This window comes from Theobroma cacao, chromosome 8, assembly GCF_053813885.1.
Source record: "Theobroma cacao isolate CCN51 chromosome 8, ASM5381388v1, whole genome shotgun sequence".
NCBI lineage: Eukaryota > Viridiplantae > Streptophyta > Magnoliopsida > Malvales > Malvaceae > Theobroma > Theobroma cacao.
Window position 1 is genome coordinate 29,965,242 of NC_142646.1, and position 18,315 is coordinate 29,983,556.

Consider the following 18,315-nt stretch of genomic DNA (forward strand, 5'->3'; position numbering starts at 1 on the left):
CAGCTCATATGCAACCCCCACATCACGCGCATAGCTGGAGTCATCATATGCATCCCCCACATCGTGCACAACTAATATCGCCATGTGCATCCCCCACATCGCGCACAGGAAATATCATCATCCACACTCCCACACTTGCCATCACTGATATGTGCTCCCCCCACATAGTGCACATGCTCGGTTGTATTTACAATAAATATTACTATCAATACATATAATATATATTTAGATATATATATATGTATATGAGCATACACAAGGCACATAAATTCATCACAATCGCCTTCCACAACACAAAAAGTTTCATTAAAAGCTTGCTCCCATGCATATTTTAGAGAAAAACAAATAAAATATCTCAATGAATTTAATCAACCACATATGCCCAAAACCCAAAACATTTTAATGCAAGCTCACTCACTTTGGATTGAATTTCTTTTCAAAATTTTTTTCCAAGCTATTATAAAAGCTCCCTCTTTCTCTCTCTAAACTCTTAGCTAGTAAGAGAAAGTATGGAAGTAAGACTTTTGAAGGGTTTTAAAGTGAGAAAGTGAAAGAGCACAAAGGTTTTATGCAAAAGTGCACAAAATCATGAAAATTGAAGCTAACTTGAGAGAGGTTATGGAGGTTTCATAACAAGCCTCAATGGAGGATGAAAGAAATGTTAGATGGGAGGAAGAAGGAGAAGAAGAAGCTGCTGAGGAAATGAAGAAGGTGTTGGAAGATGATATTTATAGCTCAAGCTTATCCAACTCCACTTAAAGTACGAAAATGCCCTTAACAAGTTGGCTTTGTCTTCTTTCAATCCTTTGTGCAATCTTTTTACTCTTTTGACACTGAGACAAAGTCCATAATAGTCTAGAAATACTCGGGTTCACAGAAACTTTAAAATTTTGACATGAGATGAAAAATGACCATTTGCCTTTACCTTGAAAATCATCATTATTGTTATTTCCTTCACCATTTTACCCTTATTTGCATCATTCATTTATGCTTTAGGCCTACTTAGGCCTTAATATTGTTTGAAAGCATACTTCTAGTAGCTTACTAAAAAAATGATGAAATTACCCCTAGTTTGTGATATCGTATCTACTTTTAACTACGAGTCTGTAAAGATCAAGGTCTCACAGTATTGATACTTGTTCATGAAGTATCGATACATGGAACTTAGAAATGCATCTTGATGAACATGTATTAATACTAGTTCATAAAGTATCGATACCTTAGCTAGAAACCAAAAGAATCTATACTTATCGAAAAGTATTGATACCCATGTCAAAGATTTGAAAAAAAGTAAGGGTATTTCAAACTTTTCCCCCAATAAAATAAAGCCTTAAAACCTCAAATTTTTCCCTATTTGACTAAAAACTTTTATTCTTTAAAAGCCAGCCACCTTTTTTGCTTTTTCTATCTATACACTTTTTCATCCTTGCAAATCATTTCAAAGCTCTAAATTTTAGATTTGAAGTCGAATTTTTATTTTAAGTTCATTTAGGGATAATTTTTTTACTATTTTTAAATAACTAATCTTGGTTTATGCTTTCCATAAAATTTGGTTTATTAAAAATTTGTTTTTTCTCCTTAAAAATTTACGTTTTGGATTGTTTTGGTACATACAAGCTTACCAAAGTAAAGTTACTATAGACTCTAGTTATTTGAAGTTTAATCTCTTAGTTAAAATTAGATTTAGGTGTTGATTTTAGGTTAAGATTAAGTTAAGAAGTATATAGAAGGATAAATGGTCGTTGTTAAGGATAGGATTAGAGAACAAGGTATTAACAATGGAAGGTGCTGTTGAAGAAGTAGGTTTTTTTGGAGAAGTTGACCTTCGATGAAAGGTGCTAAGAGGAAACTCACGTTTCAATAAGGTGGGTAAATATGACGTTTTTAATTATTTTGATATAATTAAGCATACCTATTTTAAAGAAACATGAGCACATAAGTTCTATAAGGTTGTGTTGTGAACTATGGTTTTCTAAGTATGTTTTGATGAAAGCTATATAAGTTATGGAGATATGTCTATTATGAATTTAGTTTTGCACATGGTGAATAAGCACCTTAAATGTTTTGATACTTCAAAACCATGATTATTTTCTATGGATTGATTGATTATCTTACTTCGACATTTTAAATGAAAAATGAATTTTCTTCGAATGGACCATAACATTGGGTCATTTTGTCTTTGAGATATTTGTTTATGTTAATGACAATGGATTAATCTTGTGAGGACTCCTTTGATTTTGTTAGTGAATGGATTCACTCATTTGTTTTCGAAATGAACTTTGGTTAGTCTTGAAACTTGGAAAAACATTTTAGTGGAGCCTATTAAGTTAAGACCTGTAGCTAGTGACAATAGATATTAGCCATTGTGCACAATGCTTTGTATCATTTGCAGTTGGTGACTATATTTACCGAACCACCCTAGTGCTAAGGCATAACTTTGTCTTGGTAATTGATGTGATCTTATCTCATTTGTTATTCAGTTGATGGCTATTGCTTGAGACTCACTTTGTTATTAGTTCTTCTTATTGGTGGTCCTCAACTCAATTTAATTTGATTTGATGTGTCAATTTTGATGACTTAAACAGAATGATTATTGAACTTGTTTGAGAACATAGAGTTATATTTTATGTTGGAAAATTTGATTTTGTGAACAAGGTATTAAGACTTCAAGGTGAAGTATCGAATAATTTCTCTTTGGAAATTTTCAGAATTACATTTTATTTGATAAGTATCATTACTTTGAACAAAAGTATTGATACCATGAGTCTAGGAGGTCCTAGGACACATTCTGTTTGAAATTTATCAATACACTTGAGCAATGTATTGACACTTAAAGCTCATTTCAAAATTTCAAAAATTTTAAAAGTTTTTTAAAAATTCAAATGGTTTGTTTTTAACTATTAAGTTTTATAAACACTTGATTATATTGAAAATACTTTTAAATAGTAGAGTGACATTTTTTGAAGTGAATTTTTGAAATATATGAAAACTTGTTTAATTGTATTGAAATTCAAAACATGCTTTAAGATTTTAAAATAAAAATGATTTTGTTTTGATTTAGTAAACTTTATAAATTTTTGTTTTCCTTTGAACTACTGTGAAAAGAGTGGATACATTTGGAAAGTGAAATTTTGGAAATAATTGGAAATTTGATTTAAGCCTATGGAGTGAACTTTGGGAACATTTGGAAATGTGATAATGCTTGGGAAGTGGTCTTTGATAATATTTTTGGAAATTGTTAAATTGCATTAATTTGAAAGTGTATTTGTCAAACACGATTCCGTTTAAGCTCGTTCCCCCTCTTAGTATCTACTCATATATTTATTTATAACTCACACATGTAAGATGCATTGGTTATTTTCATATTAGTAGACTGTTTGGCTTGCTATCTTTTGAGAGGAGTTGCTATTACTACTATAGTTTGTTTGGGTAGGTGTTCGATAAGGCATCTAGTAGGCATTAACCCTTTTGCTTTAATTTATACTTTGTTGGTTTGGTCATGTTTTATTGTATTGTATTTTGAACTCTATTTAAATTTTGTAATAAATGTTATACTTTGGATTTGCCATGAGGTGGCTTATACTTTGATATTTGAAAAATGTTTTAAGTACCATAATGTTTTGAACCCTTCCACACTTTGAGTACGGGATCTTACACACTGATATATTTTGACTTTTGATATATATGTGTGTCCCATAATGTAATTTAAGTAATTGGATTTATTTGTTTGAGGCTTGCTTGGATAAAGTGGGACCTTTCCATTATACCCTCGTGCTAGTCATAGCTTTTAGGTTTGGATCGTGACAAAGTTAGTATTGGAGCTCTAACTTTGTCTAAGTCCTAGGAGTTTTATTTTGAGTCATCAAAGTTGTTGGGTTTCCATGTCATATCTTGTTTTTGGTTTGTGAACTACAATACAACCCATAAATAAGAGGCTACATGGATTTCTTTGTTTGTTTAAAACCTACCCTTTGTTCATCTGTATTGAGTTTAGTGTTCACTCTTATCCAGGTAAAGATGCCACTTAGGACTTGAGCTATAGTTAAGGGTGCACCAAAGCATGATGCTTCCTTTGATATGTATATGAGGGTACAAACTTCCATTAGTAAAGGGCATGGTAAAAGAGGTAGGACCCTCAAATTTGCTAGGGTAGATACACCCGTCGTTGGACCCATTGATGCTCAATCTTAAAAGGTGAGAGATGAGATACCTATTGGGGAAACCTTGGGAGTTTGAGTCTTTGGTGCAAACCCTAGGGATGACAGTGGTGGAGTATGATGTCAAGTTCACTCTTTTGGCTTGTTATGCACCATATCTTGTTTCCACAAAAGAGATGAAGATTAAGAGGTTTATGGATGGATTAGTGGAGCCCTTGTTTAAAGGAATGACATCTCAAGACTTTGATTCCTATGCCCCAACCATGGATTGTGCTTAAAGGATAAAGATGAAGACTGTTTAGACTCGAGCAACTAAAAAAGGGTTCAAAAGGGCCGAGACTGAGCATCACAGGGATTTTATAGGGAGTGAAGGATCTTTTTCCACAGATTAAATAAAAGACACTCAATCTTCCATTTGAGGAATAACTCTGAGGGTAATGGTGCTATACGAGATAGGCATGATGGTAGACCACCCAAACAGCAGACTTTAGGGCATGATTGTCAATTTACTATGTTGTGGCCTACTTATAATAAGAGGCACCAAGGACAATGTTGTAAGGAGATCCTTTCTTGTTTCACCATTTTTTGTTTCACATGTGGTTTACCTGGACCCATCACTAGGAACATTCTTGAGGGCCAATAGTCATAGGGATCTACCTAATTAGTTATACCACATATTCCTATTGTTACATCGCCTATCAGAGAGGTCGGAGGGTCTAGGGCTAGGGTGCCGCTAATGCTTGTCAAGGTAGAGCATCAGGGTTTGAAACTCAAGGTACAATTGGTCGAGGACAAGCCAAAGTTTATGCATTAATCGCACAAGATGCAAAAGCATCCAATACAATTGTCTTAAGTATTTTACTTATTTATTTTTATTGATGCATGGATGTTATATGATCCTGGTGCTACACATTCATTTGTTTCCCCATATTTTGCATCTAAGTTAGGGATAGAGTGCTCCAAGAGGGAGCAAGGTCTAGTGGTAACCACACCCCCGAGGTAGGTATTTTGTGGTAGAACATGAGTATAGAGCTTGTGTAGTCTGAATTAAGGAGAATGACACCTAAGAAAATTTAGTGTTGTGGATATGCTTGATTTTGATGTGATACTTGGGATGGATTGGTTATCTTCTAACTATGTTAGTATGGATTGTCACCACAAAAGGGTGAAGGTTGAATACCCAAGAGAGATATCATTCTATATTAAGGGAGATTGCAACATGGGCTCGATTAGTATGGTATCGGCCATGACTACTAGTAGATTCATGAGACATGGATGCCAAGGACTTTTGGCAGTAATCTTGGATACCCAAGTGAAAATGGGTAATGTTGCAAATGTGCCAATTGTGGAAGACTTTTTTGATGTGTTTCCAGAGGAGTTACTTAGATTGGCTTTAGAAAAAAGAGATAAAGTTTTTTATAGACTTAGTGTAAGACACTAATTTGATATCTATACTGCCTTACTGGATGGCATTTACAAAACTCAAGGAGCTCATGGATCAATTAAGGGATTTACTAAACAAGGGTTTCATATGCCCTCATGTCTCACCATGAGGTGTACTAGTATTGTTAGAGAATAAAAATGATGGTTTGATAAGACTTTGTATCCACTACAAGCAATTGAACAAAGTGACCATAAAGAGCTTCTATTCTCTCCCATATATTAATGATTTGTTTGCTCAGTTACTAAGGACAAAGTGTTTCTCATAGATTGACTTATGATTAGGTTACCATCAATTGAGGATTAGAGATGGGTACATATCGAAGAGTGCTTTCAGCACGAGGTATGGTCATTGTGAGTTTTTGGTTCTGTCAATTGGTTTGATTAATGCCCCCGTAGCTTTTATGGATATGATGAACATGGTGTTCAAACCCTAGTTGGATATGTTTATGGTTGTGTTCATTGATTATATTTTGGTATAATCAGGGAATTGAGAAGAACATGACCAACATTTAAGGATTGTAGTACAGACTTTAAGGGAGCACTAGTTGTATGCCAAGTTCTCTAAATGTGAGTTTTTGTCACGACCCAAAGTTGGGGGTTTGTGGCTAGGGCACGAGCCGAGTAGGCAAAGCCCATGAGACCTGAGCAAGCTTAAGAATTCAAAATCATATAACACGTAGTCAAGGGAGTTCATAGACAAATATTTCGAACATAAAATTTAAGTTCAAACATAAAACATTATCCTTGGCACAAAAATACATACAAATATCCAAAGGCCATACATTGACCATTTGATAACTCTATGATACAGAGTTATTTGAGCTTAATTTCGATAATAATTTGGCTAGGTTTTTTGTAGTAATGTATAAAAATTAGTAGGTTTTATTTAATTATTTTAAATTAGTTATTTTAGGTGAGTCAATCTAATTTTGGTTAATTTTATACTTAATTTGGTGTTAATATGATTAAGATAGGTTGCTATTGATTTATTTGTGCTTTTGTAGGTGTTTGAAAGAAGAATTTTAATGGAAGAAGGAGAGCAATTTCGAGGTGCAAACTTCCAGTGCATATGTTTCGGTATTTTGGCCATAACTTTCTCTACAGACCTCCAAATGAAATAATTCTTGGACCATTGGAAAGCTAAGAGAAAGATCTAAAATTTTATGTTCACTACTTTACCAGTTTGGCATGTGGTATGGTCAAAAATGTTATCAAAGTTGATGCACTATAGTAATCCTAGAGCAATTACGATTTCTGTTAATTAATTTGGCAAAATTGCGACTTACATAGTTTGATGAGGAAATCCCAGCTGAAATTGACTTCTTTCTTCACCCAAATTGGCCTAACTTCAAAGCCTATAAAAACAAACTTTCGGAAGACTTAAAAAGGAGGAGAGGAAACATCAGATTAATATTTGAGAGTCAAGGAACAGAGTCATTGAAGCTAAGAAGAATTTACAGAATTCAGGGAGATTTGGAAATCAAGAATACAATTCTTGAGTTTTTCTATATTTTCTTTTATTCTCTTATTTTCTTGGTTTTGTTTTAATGTTTAAATTTTATTCAATGATGATGTGTGACTTGATGGAGAACTAAATTTTTAATCTAAGATTATGATTGAACTTAATATATAGTCTGAATTATTTATCTTTTTTTTACTTATGTTTGATAGATTTAAGTTGTTTATTTTATTTTGTTCTTAATGCTTCTAATTGCCTGATCATCAATTAGATTGAATTGGAAATCTAGGTTAAACCTTGACAAAGGAGATTTGGGTAGACCTTGAATAAAATAGCGTATGATCAAATACACTTAGTTGATTAGATGGTTTGATTTGCATATAAGGTAGGCATATACTTATAAGCCATACGTAGCCAAGATTAGAGCACAAACTTAATGAATCTTTCTCCAATTTAATTTGCATAGACATATAGTAAATTAATTGGGAAAGGTATTTTTATAAGAAACTCGACAGAGACTTGTAAATAAGTTAGGACTCTAGGTTAGCAATTTAATCCATTAAACTGAGTTAAGAGATAGAGACAATAATCAGATGAAGTATTGAGGGATATTATAATCTTAGGTCTGGTAATTAAGTGAGATTTATATAATATTTAATTTTAGTTTTAGTTTATTAGTTTTAATTTTTTTTATTTTAATTGTTTGGATAAAATTAGGGTGTTATAATTTTAGTAGTTAACAGTAGGAATTAAACGATTCTCCGTGGGAACGATATTCTACTTCATTACTATATTACTTGTTAACGATACGTGCACTTGCGTGAGTAGAAAATTCAACAACATCATTTAGGGCGGGTTCGTACATAACAACCTTTATACAAGTTCATATGGCACAACGTGTCTACACACACAACAACTAATCACAAAGCAGAAGCTTGTGAGTGATATAGCGGATGGAAACCTACTGGATGCCAAAATCGGTCACTAGATTACCTTTACCACGTAGATCTATGGTCTATTTATCTACACATGGTACATATGGGTGATTACTTTAATACTCAGTGAGCGGCGTAGGTAACAAGATCATATATATATATGTAAATCACATAATAAATATTGCGCTATCAGTGCATACACATGATTTATCGGATATCTCTAAATATAAGGCATATCAAAACCCCTAAGTCTCCAATATAGGGGCATATAATCATCCCCAACATCTCCAAAGATCACCACACACATAATTAGACTTACCCATGAAGCCAATTAAAATCATTTAAATCATTCTCTATGGCACACTCTAGTCACTGGAGTATTATATCAATTCATATCATGTTTATCTAAGCCTCTTTAAGGATGTTTCACGTTGTATTCAGATCAAATCAAATCAACAACTAGTCTTCCCCTAGACATAGTCAAATCACGCTCTGTTGTCCACTGGTAGAGAAACAAATCACGCATAGGGCAAAGCTGCTGGTAAAGAACAAATCATCAACTGGAGTAATCTCGTTACAGTTGGCATCATCCGAAGTATTCTCAAATGGGTGGCATCAAAGCATTATAGGAGGGAATCATAGGCAGGACTAATACCACTGTCCCTACTTACCACCATCCTTACAGGCATACACATAGTCATAAAGTAACAGAACCCATTTAATCTCAAGTCAAATCAACGTTCTGAATTCATCCCTTGGACGGAACACAAATCCACAATGAGGCCATCATATCTTTATCTTTCCATATGTCAATAACATATCAAAAATCAAATTTATCAAGCTTCAATAATCTATAAGCTTGTTAGAGCTTTAAATGCCTTAATTATTCATGAATCATAATGTCATATCATTTAATTGGCCTCATTAGCCTTACACACGTAAACAATTCGCATCAAATATCAAAATACGTGGCCTCATATGTTCAAGCAATTAGGCCGTAATAATCATGGCTCATTGATCACAAATGCATCAACAATCTCATTTTAAATTAGTCATGGCCTAATAAGCGCATATACATGAGCAATGTCACATCAAATCATGCATCAATATTTCATCAACAATTGAGAAATCTATTCCCACACTGTGGTATAACCATCACATGAAGTTAGTCATAGCATATCTAGAAGCCATTAAGATCATACATCACCTAGATGTCTAACAGCTCATGCTTCCTAATAGCAATCACAAGCAAAAACATATATTAACATATATTAATAACATAGTAGCCTAGGCATACTCATCTAGGCATGAACATAACAATTAAATGTACCATGGTAGCACATATCATCATGCGTAATGCATCATATGCATTTTCAAAGATAAACCCCACTCATAGTGATGAATTGGAGTGTTCCACAACCAAGCTTTTATCCTTAGCCTCGACCATATTTCAGCTCACAAATGTGTCGAAATTGCTCAATCTTTCGTTAAGCACATCAAAACATCACAAAACTAATTAAAACCTCGCTTTCCAAAAATTCTAACTGTTCTAAAAATAACTAAATCCTTAGCAATCCAATATATAAGCTCGAATCCTTTAATAATGAGCTAAATCCATACCTTAGAAGCTAGATTGTATGAATCTTAGCTCCAAATTTCACCCAAATCGGGGGAGATCTATCTACGTAGGAGAAATCATATTTCTTAAAATCTAATCAATTAAATTAAAAAATAATCAGTAAAAACGTTTAATCTTACCTCGGATTAGCTCCAAACCACTCCAAAATCTGTTTGGGGCTTAGGGTTTTAAGAGGTTAAAGAGAGAAAATAAAATCCTCAAAACTAATTTTTGTTCTCTCTTTCTTTTTCTTGAAAGTGAAAATCCTTACTTTTGGCATTTAGAATCGAAGATTTTTTGTTGGAGTTTGAAGGTTTTGAAGGGTATGAAATTAGAAAGAAAATGGGTGAAGGAACAAGGAATAAAGAGAAAAATGAAGAATTTTCGATTTTGAGGCTTTTAAGCGCATTTTAAGCTGACTAGGCAGCTTAAGATCGACTATGGAAGGTCTATAATTTATCCTAGATCAAAAAGCTTGTGTTTCACCCTTTTTCCCATTCACAAGATCGACTATGAAGGGTCTATAGTCAATTCTGGACTAGAATGTTTACTTTTATTCGCTTTTGCTTTACAAGATCGACTATAGAGGGTCTATAGTTGATTCTGGACTAGAATGTTTGTTTTTATTCGCTATTGCTTCACAAGATCGACAATGGAAGGTCTATAGTTGATATGGGACCAGAATGTTTGCATTTCTTCCATTTTTCCTTCCTAGTATCGACTATAAAGAGCCTATAGTCAATCTTGAACCAGAATGCATGACTTTCCCATCATTTTATTTCACAAGATCGACCCTCTATGTACTAAGATTGACTTCTTATGTCCAAATTCGTAAAAATTATTTTTCTTAAAGCCTACACTCATTCTAAATCTCTTCCACAACCTCAAACCATTCATATATGACTCAAATTTTTACTCAAATACTCAAACATAAGATTAAAACTCCAATCTAAGCATCAAACCTTTGGATTCCTCAAATATGTTCATAAAATTGTTGCCTTAGTATCATAAGGAATAATTTCCAAATCTCTAACTCTTCGCATACAACAACCAAAAAGTGCTTGAAAACAAAGAAAAAGAAAGTTTAAATTAAGATTAAGATTTCTTGGTATTAATATTAACAAAAATTATGAAAACAATTCCCTGACAACGGTGCCAAAAACTTATTGTTAGATTTACTATGCAAATGCACGTATCATTAACAAGTAATATAATAAAAGGTAAAGTTCACTCCCATAGAGCATTGCCCAAATCCGTTTGCTAAGTACTAAAATTAAAACAACTTAATCTTGTCCAAATAACCAAATTTTAAAATTACTGAAAATTAGATAAACTAAAACTAGAATTGAAAGCAAAAATAACAATCTAACTAATTAATCAACCAACCAAAAGTTTAGAACCACAATATCCCCTCAATATTTTATCTGAATCTATTCTATTCCCTCTTTATTAACTAGATAAGCCTAAGCTATTAACCTAGAGTTCTAATTTATATATAAGTCTCTTTTGATGTTCTTATAACAACATCTTTTTTAAGCAATTTACTATATTCCTACGAAAATTGAAATCAAGAAAGACTCATTAAACTTAGACTCTAATTATGGCTACATATCACATGTAAGTGTATTCCTACCCTACATGTAAATCAAATTGATCATCTTATGCAATTGATATTGAACATTTGCTATTTCTTTTGTGACGTACTCTAAACTCTCTTTTCCAGTTTCATTTAGGTTTCCAAATCAATCTAATTGGTGGCCAATCAATTAGACACATTAAGAACAAGATTAAAATAAACAACTCAAACACTGTTAATCATTAGCAAGAAAGGATATTAAAAATTCAAACTACGCATTGGATTTAATTATGATTCTAGATTAAAAAATTATTTCAACATAATTTGTCATGACCCGGAACTCCCATTGGGCCCTTGACAACCGCCGTGATGTCTCGATAGGCACTCATTACCCCAAATACCGATCGGAACCCCGCAAGGCTTAGCATCAGCTTTCGCATATCCCCGGTGAGCGACAGTTATTAAATCTTGCATTTCAAGAAATCATAATTCATTTCCAAATCAAATCAATAAAATATTATTTTCTGTCTCACAGGGGCATTTTCGTTATTTTTCTTTGAAAATACCAAAACCTGCTAAAAACATGGTGTAAAAGCTAAATATGTTCATACATATTTTAAATCAAATAACTAAAGTATAAAATTACTTTTACAATGGCACGTGGGTCCCCAACTAACCAATAAGATGCGAGTCTTTGAACTTATAATTTTGTCAATGCAAGGCTAACTGAAGTCCTTGATGCAATCGGCTATCTACCGACTATCCCGAACCTGAAATGTGGGGAATTGAGGGTGGTGAGATTATAAAATCCCAGTGAGTAAACAAACACCATCTAAACTATCTAAAGGCGAGTAAATGGAGACAATTAAAAAATAAGTAACTTCAGTAAATTTTTTACATCACGGATATTCATTTCAACCAAATAATCAATATGGCTCGTGAATTACTCAAAACTTGGCTCATGCCAAATCCTGTACTCGGTGACACCTGGACCAGGGGTATCCAACCAAGTCCGCCAAGGCTGTTAAAAATTCATATTTTGCATAAATCATATTTTTATTTTGAAACATAGTCATTCCTTAGCGTTGGCTGAGTCTCACTCTCATGCGGTGGTCCACATGAAGTGCACTCAAAAAGCCCACCTCAGGAGATACCCTACGCGCCTCTACGACCGAGGTGAGAATATAAAAGAGTTTATCGTGCCCCTCTAATAGGCTGGCCCACGGAACCCCCCACCACTGCAGTAGCTAATCTTTTTTCTACCACCTGATTTATAAAATCTTTTTCTGCATGACATGGCAATTTATCGCAACCTAGCCTCTCAAGGCTAAATACACAATACAAATAATTCTAACACCAAAATTAGTTTAGCCATTCATGCTCATTTATTGTCATAAGCCATTCAATTTAAAACCATAAATTTACAACACAAGCAGGCAGTCTCCAATTACTCTATTTTCAAAACCAATATTCGATTTTTTAGAAAATTTATAAAATCATTTTATAAAATCACAATTTCTCTCAAAACATAGCAATTTACCATTTAAACCCATTTTTCATAAAATCACACAATTGTATAAAACTACTCTAGATAATTAAGATGATAATAAGTTTACTCACAGTTTCTGAAAACTAAATTCAGGTACTCCAACTATTACTCCTCGAGTGCGATTTCTTTGCCCTTGCCAGAGGATTCGCCACCTTGACAAATTGTACAATTAAGAGGTTTACTACTTTGGTACTAAACCAAAATAAACTAATTTATACTACTAATGCATGATATGAAGTGCAAAATGTCTAAATTTTGCTTAAACGCGATGTTAGCTTATTTCGGTCTTTTACCCAATAAATCGATATACGCGTCCATTTAAACTCTAAATTAATTTTTTTCAGTTTCTATACCTCAATTGCACCGAAATTGACTTAATGTCCCTCAGTGTGGTGCAAATTATCAATTTCGATAGCAAATTACGAAAATACCCCTAGTGAGTAAAAATTAGTATTTTTGCTCCAAAAATTCCCATTATTTTTCTAGGCTTATAATTTATCATTATTCATCATAATTCCTCAAATAAACATCAAGATCAGCAGCCAATATTCCCCTAGAAAATTTGGCATAATGGGTTTCAATGGGAGAAAATTATTTCTCTAGCTTATTTTTGCTATATTTCAATATAACCTAACTAAAATCACTTAATTCAATTAAAATCAACCAAAACTCAAGTTCAAAACTCATCCATGGAGGTTTGGCCAGCATGGGTGTCCATACCCACTTTCTAATTTGCATGGAAATGAGAAAAAAATGCATGGGTATTGAAAATCACAAGGAAAATCAATGAAATTTACCTTTTTAATGCTTAATTTCTTGATTTCTCTTGATTTTCCCCAAATTTTTTCAGCTAGGGTTCTTATTTCTTTCCCCCCTTTTTCTCTCCTGGTTTGGACAGCTGAAGAAGATGAGAATTCTGGAATTTTGACATTTTAAAGGCTAAAATAATATAATATTATTTTATTCATTTTTTTTGTTTTATTAATTCCTTAAATTCTAGCCATCCATTTATTTCCAAATTTTCACCATACACTTGTCCCACATATCCATAGCTTAGATAAAATTCTCAGACTTATCCAAAGTCTTGGTGGAGTAATTTTTGAAATTTATACTTTTGCTCCCGTAAAAGTCAAAAATTACATTTTTGCCCCAAAAACTGAAAAATTGCCCATAGACATATTTTTCATCCCTTATACTCATACCATTCTTCAATTTGTCAAATTTGATCTAAATTCTCTCAAAATCTCAAATTTTGTCCATGGATGGAAAAATCATGATTTTGCCCCTACACTCTAAAAATCATCGGAATTAAATTTTTTCACTGCCAAACCCACAAATTATACTCCAATACTCAAATCATACTCCAATAAGTTAAATGGGGCCAAAAAAATCTTTTCTCAAAATTTTCATTTTGTCCCCAGGTGGCAAATGATCATTTTACCCTTGGATAGTGAAAATTTCGGTTTGACTTCAGATTGATTCTCAAACTCCGAATTACCATTTTGAGTCATCCCTGAACTGTGAAACTCTGAATTTCACCTCAAAATTCCTATTTGAACTAGTTCGAGGCTTAATTGACTTAATGGTACCATTAGGGGCAATATCATCTTTTAATGATTCATTGAACTTCCTAAACATGCAAACATTCTATTGAGCATGTAAATGACGTCGTAATTATTTTATGAACAAGGTTTGACATAATTCCTAAGGAAATCATCCAAAAAAGAAATTTAACTATCAAAACTAAGCAAGAAAGTATATAGATAACAAGGAAAAAAAGAACTCTAATATTTATCAAGTCTTTGATTCGTAATTTTTGTTGCTTTCCTTGCTTTCTTGTTAGCTTCAATGCCTTTTTTTCTTCAAAAAAACCTTGCTTAATACTTACTTAATTCTTGCTATGAAAGGGTCGTTTACATAGGCTTCAAAACTGAATGAGAATAGAAGTAAAAAACAACTCAAATTCTAGTCTCTACGTTAGGGGCCCGGCCATGGAGCTAGGTGGCTGCAGCCACGAAGCTTGACTTTTATTTTTTAAATTTCCTTGTCTATGGCCATAGCCATGGGCAGTTAGGGGTCATGTCCACAAACCTCTTGAAGGTTCAAAGCATGACGGTGTAGTCAAGGGGCCACAGCCACGAAGTGGTGAAGCTCGAAGCCACTAAATGTGCACTTTGAATTTTTATGTTCTACTACACTATTTCGAATTTTGATGCAATTGTCTCCTATTTGGAGGTTGAACTGGGAGACATAGTAAACATGAAAGTTGTAGATTTGTCTCTTATGTTTTCAATGGTCCAAGAATCACATCATTTGGACCTTTGGGACCTATACTTGAAATACAACAATGTGTGTAGTGAAAGTCTACACCTAGAATGCACTCTCCTACAAAAGCACAATTTAAACAATAGTAGCTATATTTAGAAAAATCAACAACTAACTTAGCCTAAAATAATCTAAATTCAATTGACCCAACATAATTTACTTATTTTAAAATAAATAGCTAAAACACCTAAAAATTTAAGATAAAACTCAAGAACATAGCAACTTGTTAACCAAAATTAAAACCAAATAACTCTGTATTATAGAGTTATCAAGTACTAGCCTTAAAGTCTAACTAATAATCAAGTGCAAAATTCTATCCATCATGGACAGCCTAGTAATTGAGTCAAGAGCACCAATATTGTTCACATAAAGCTCTTTCTCTAAATCTTGCACTACTAGATTATCACTAATGTAGGTTAATGCACCAAGTGCACTATGAAGTCCAAACACATCCCTAATAAGCTCAGGGGTTATCTTGAATAATCTACCGGTGATGTAAGTGGTGAAAGCATTATCATAAGTATGAAATGCATCATTCTCATCCTTATAATTTACACTTGCATTGCTATAGAAAACTCTAACCAACTTTTCAAACATAAGGATGTTCAAACTCAAATATTCATGCTAGCCCAAATTTCTAAAGTTCTCAATATAAAGAAAACCAAACTCTTCCAAGATTTTAAGATCAATTACTCGGCCATGATAGACGGTTCTTGAGGTGAAGAGATTCTTGTAACAATCATAAACAACCACATTAAAGAAGTTCAGAGAATCCAAATCCAAGATTGACACAAAAATAGGTATAAATACCCATCCATCAACCAAGAGTCAGCAGAGAGAATGGGGAGGGAAAAAATAGAGAAAGAAATTCTTTCGGTAAGCAAAAAACTTTACTTTTAGTAGTAAGGGATTGGTTTCGGGAAAATCTAAGGGTTTCTAATCAATGAAAGGGGAAAGAAGAGAGAAAAGTGTTGCGCCACTAAAAAGAGAAAAGCTATAGTAAAAATGGAGCTAGGGTTTTATTTTAGGTTTATATAGTGAGAGTACTAAACGACATTATTCAAATCAAAATAGCAAAATAATAATCAATTGGTGCCATAGCTTGGTTGCTTGGTTAGATTGTAGTTTTGTGTTGGCGCCATGCTTGATTGGTTGGTTGGACTGTAGTTTGCTTTGATTGAGGTCCATTTCAGTCCAATCTTAGCCTATGGCCTATTCGAAGTAGCAAGCTCTAAAAGAGGGTAGACCCAATTCACATAAAGAAGGTATGCGCTTATTTTCTCTTTTCTTATCATTATATTTTGGTATTTATTTTTATTTTTATTCTTAGTTTGTTTGTTTTTTTAATTTATTATTTCATTTTTATGGTAATAATAAAACCAACAAGAAATATAAAAATAAAAAATAATAACAAATAAATAAACAGTAGAAATATTTAGTAATTTGAAAACTATATCATGATATTCACTTGTGAGCTAAGCACAATTAAAAAAATTAATAAATATATAAATGATTTATATTTGATACACTGACAATGTATAGAAGCTGTATATTGTCAACTCACCAAATGTTGCCACCTCATTAATGAGATAAAACTAAAAATTTTTGAGTTAAACTTAAATATTAAAAAGTTGTTAATAATTAATTAAATAAAAAAATCTCTTTTTTCCTCTCTCCAACTCCTTCACAACTTTTTTTTTTTTATCTCTCTCTAACTCCATCTTCTACACCCTTCTTCTTCCATTAAAATTAAAAATTAAAATATTTCACTTTTCCTCAAAACCTTTCACCTCATTTTCTTATTCTTCCATAGGCATTCAAACTAAAATCTTATTGAATTCTTAGGAGAGAGTGTTGCTGAAACCCTAAGAGAGAGAAAAAGTGAAGAGTTTGGTATGAAGATTTTCTTTTTGTTGAGAGAAAGAGAGAGAAAAAGGATTGTTGAACCAAAATGCCTTGTTGCTCAACCAGAAAGTAATTCTTTTGTTAGTTAGCATTGAAACCTGATAGGGTGGGCAGCAGGTCAATTTGACCACCAATTGTGATAAAGAATCTTTTCTTAAGTTGTGACTATAGGGTAGTATTAGTGTTGGAAAAATTTTGGAAGAATTTGAAAAAAATTTTGTCACAACTTCTATTGGAATTTTAATTTGATATTAAGTTGATGTTAGTTAAGTACTTTTACCATTTTTATCATTTACCTTTAGTGGTTATCATATTGTAACCCTAAATCAACTAAAAGTAAAACTCTAATTTATTTATTTAAAAAAATAATTGATTAACACATTATAACCCTAAATCAATTGTAAAAATTATTTAAAAAATATCACTAAATTCAACAAGTAAAAATTATCTTGAAATCCCTTGAAGTTGAATAGTTTTGCCAAACCTAATTTTAAGAGTAAAATACTCTCACCCTCTAACTTTTAGTCATAATTTCATACGGGTCCATTAGTTTTTGAAATGGACAATGAGATCCAAAAATATAAACACTGTTACCAAAAAATATGAAAGGACTAAAATGCTCTTTGTTTTTTCTCTCATTTTTTTTTCTCTTAAACAATATGGTTAGCTGGCGAAGCTCCCAGTCGCCATCTTCTCTCTTGATCTTTACCTATCATTAGTCAATTTCTAACTTTTTTTTCTCAATAGTCAATTTCTAATTTGCGAGTTGATTGTAAAGGTTTCCATATTTCATCCTTTTTTTGACTTAGGTTTCACATATTCGATACATTATGTGCTTTGTAGTATTGTAATAATTAGCCAATTTCAATTTCAATGATTTACTATGTTTAGGACGTAATTAATTATTTAGATGTGATTTGTTAGATGTATACATTATGTGCTTGTAGTATTGTAATAATTGGCCAATTCAATTTCAATGATATACTGTGTTTAGGACATAATTATTTATTTAATTGTGATTTATTAGATATATAGTTAAAATTCAACATTATTGTTAATGGACTGTTAAAAAATTGGTCTAGCAGGGTTGAATTTTTATCTTTTCTCAGTCAAGACCGTAAATTTTATTGAAAAGGATGAAGAATTTACCATGATAAAAAGTTCCCTAAAAAAAAGAGGAAAAAGGAGCGAAAGATCTTTGTTTATAGTCGTCTCAAAAGTCCAGAAAGCCATACTCCAATTGAACAAAATCATGACATAACAAGGTCAAACTAAGAAGAATTCAAACATGTATTCTTAATCTTTTTTGAAAGGATTACATAAATGGCATAAGAACTACAAGGTTACA

At 32.6% G+C, this 18,315-nt stretch overlaps 1 pseudogene; it reads right to left on the reverse strand.

Annotated features, from left to right (window-relative positions):
* Positions 1 to 15,659, reverse strand: part of LOC108663045 (laccase-15-like) — a 31,469-nt pseudogene extending 15,810 nt beyond the window's left edge.
* Positions 15,660 to 18,315: the final 2,656 nt, after the last annotated feature.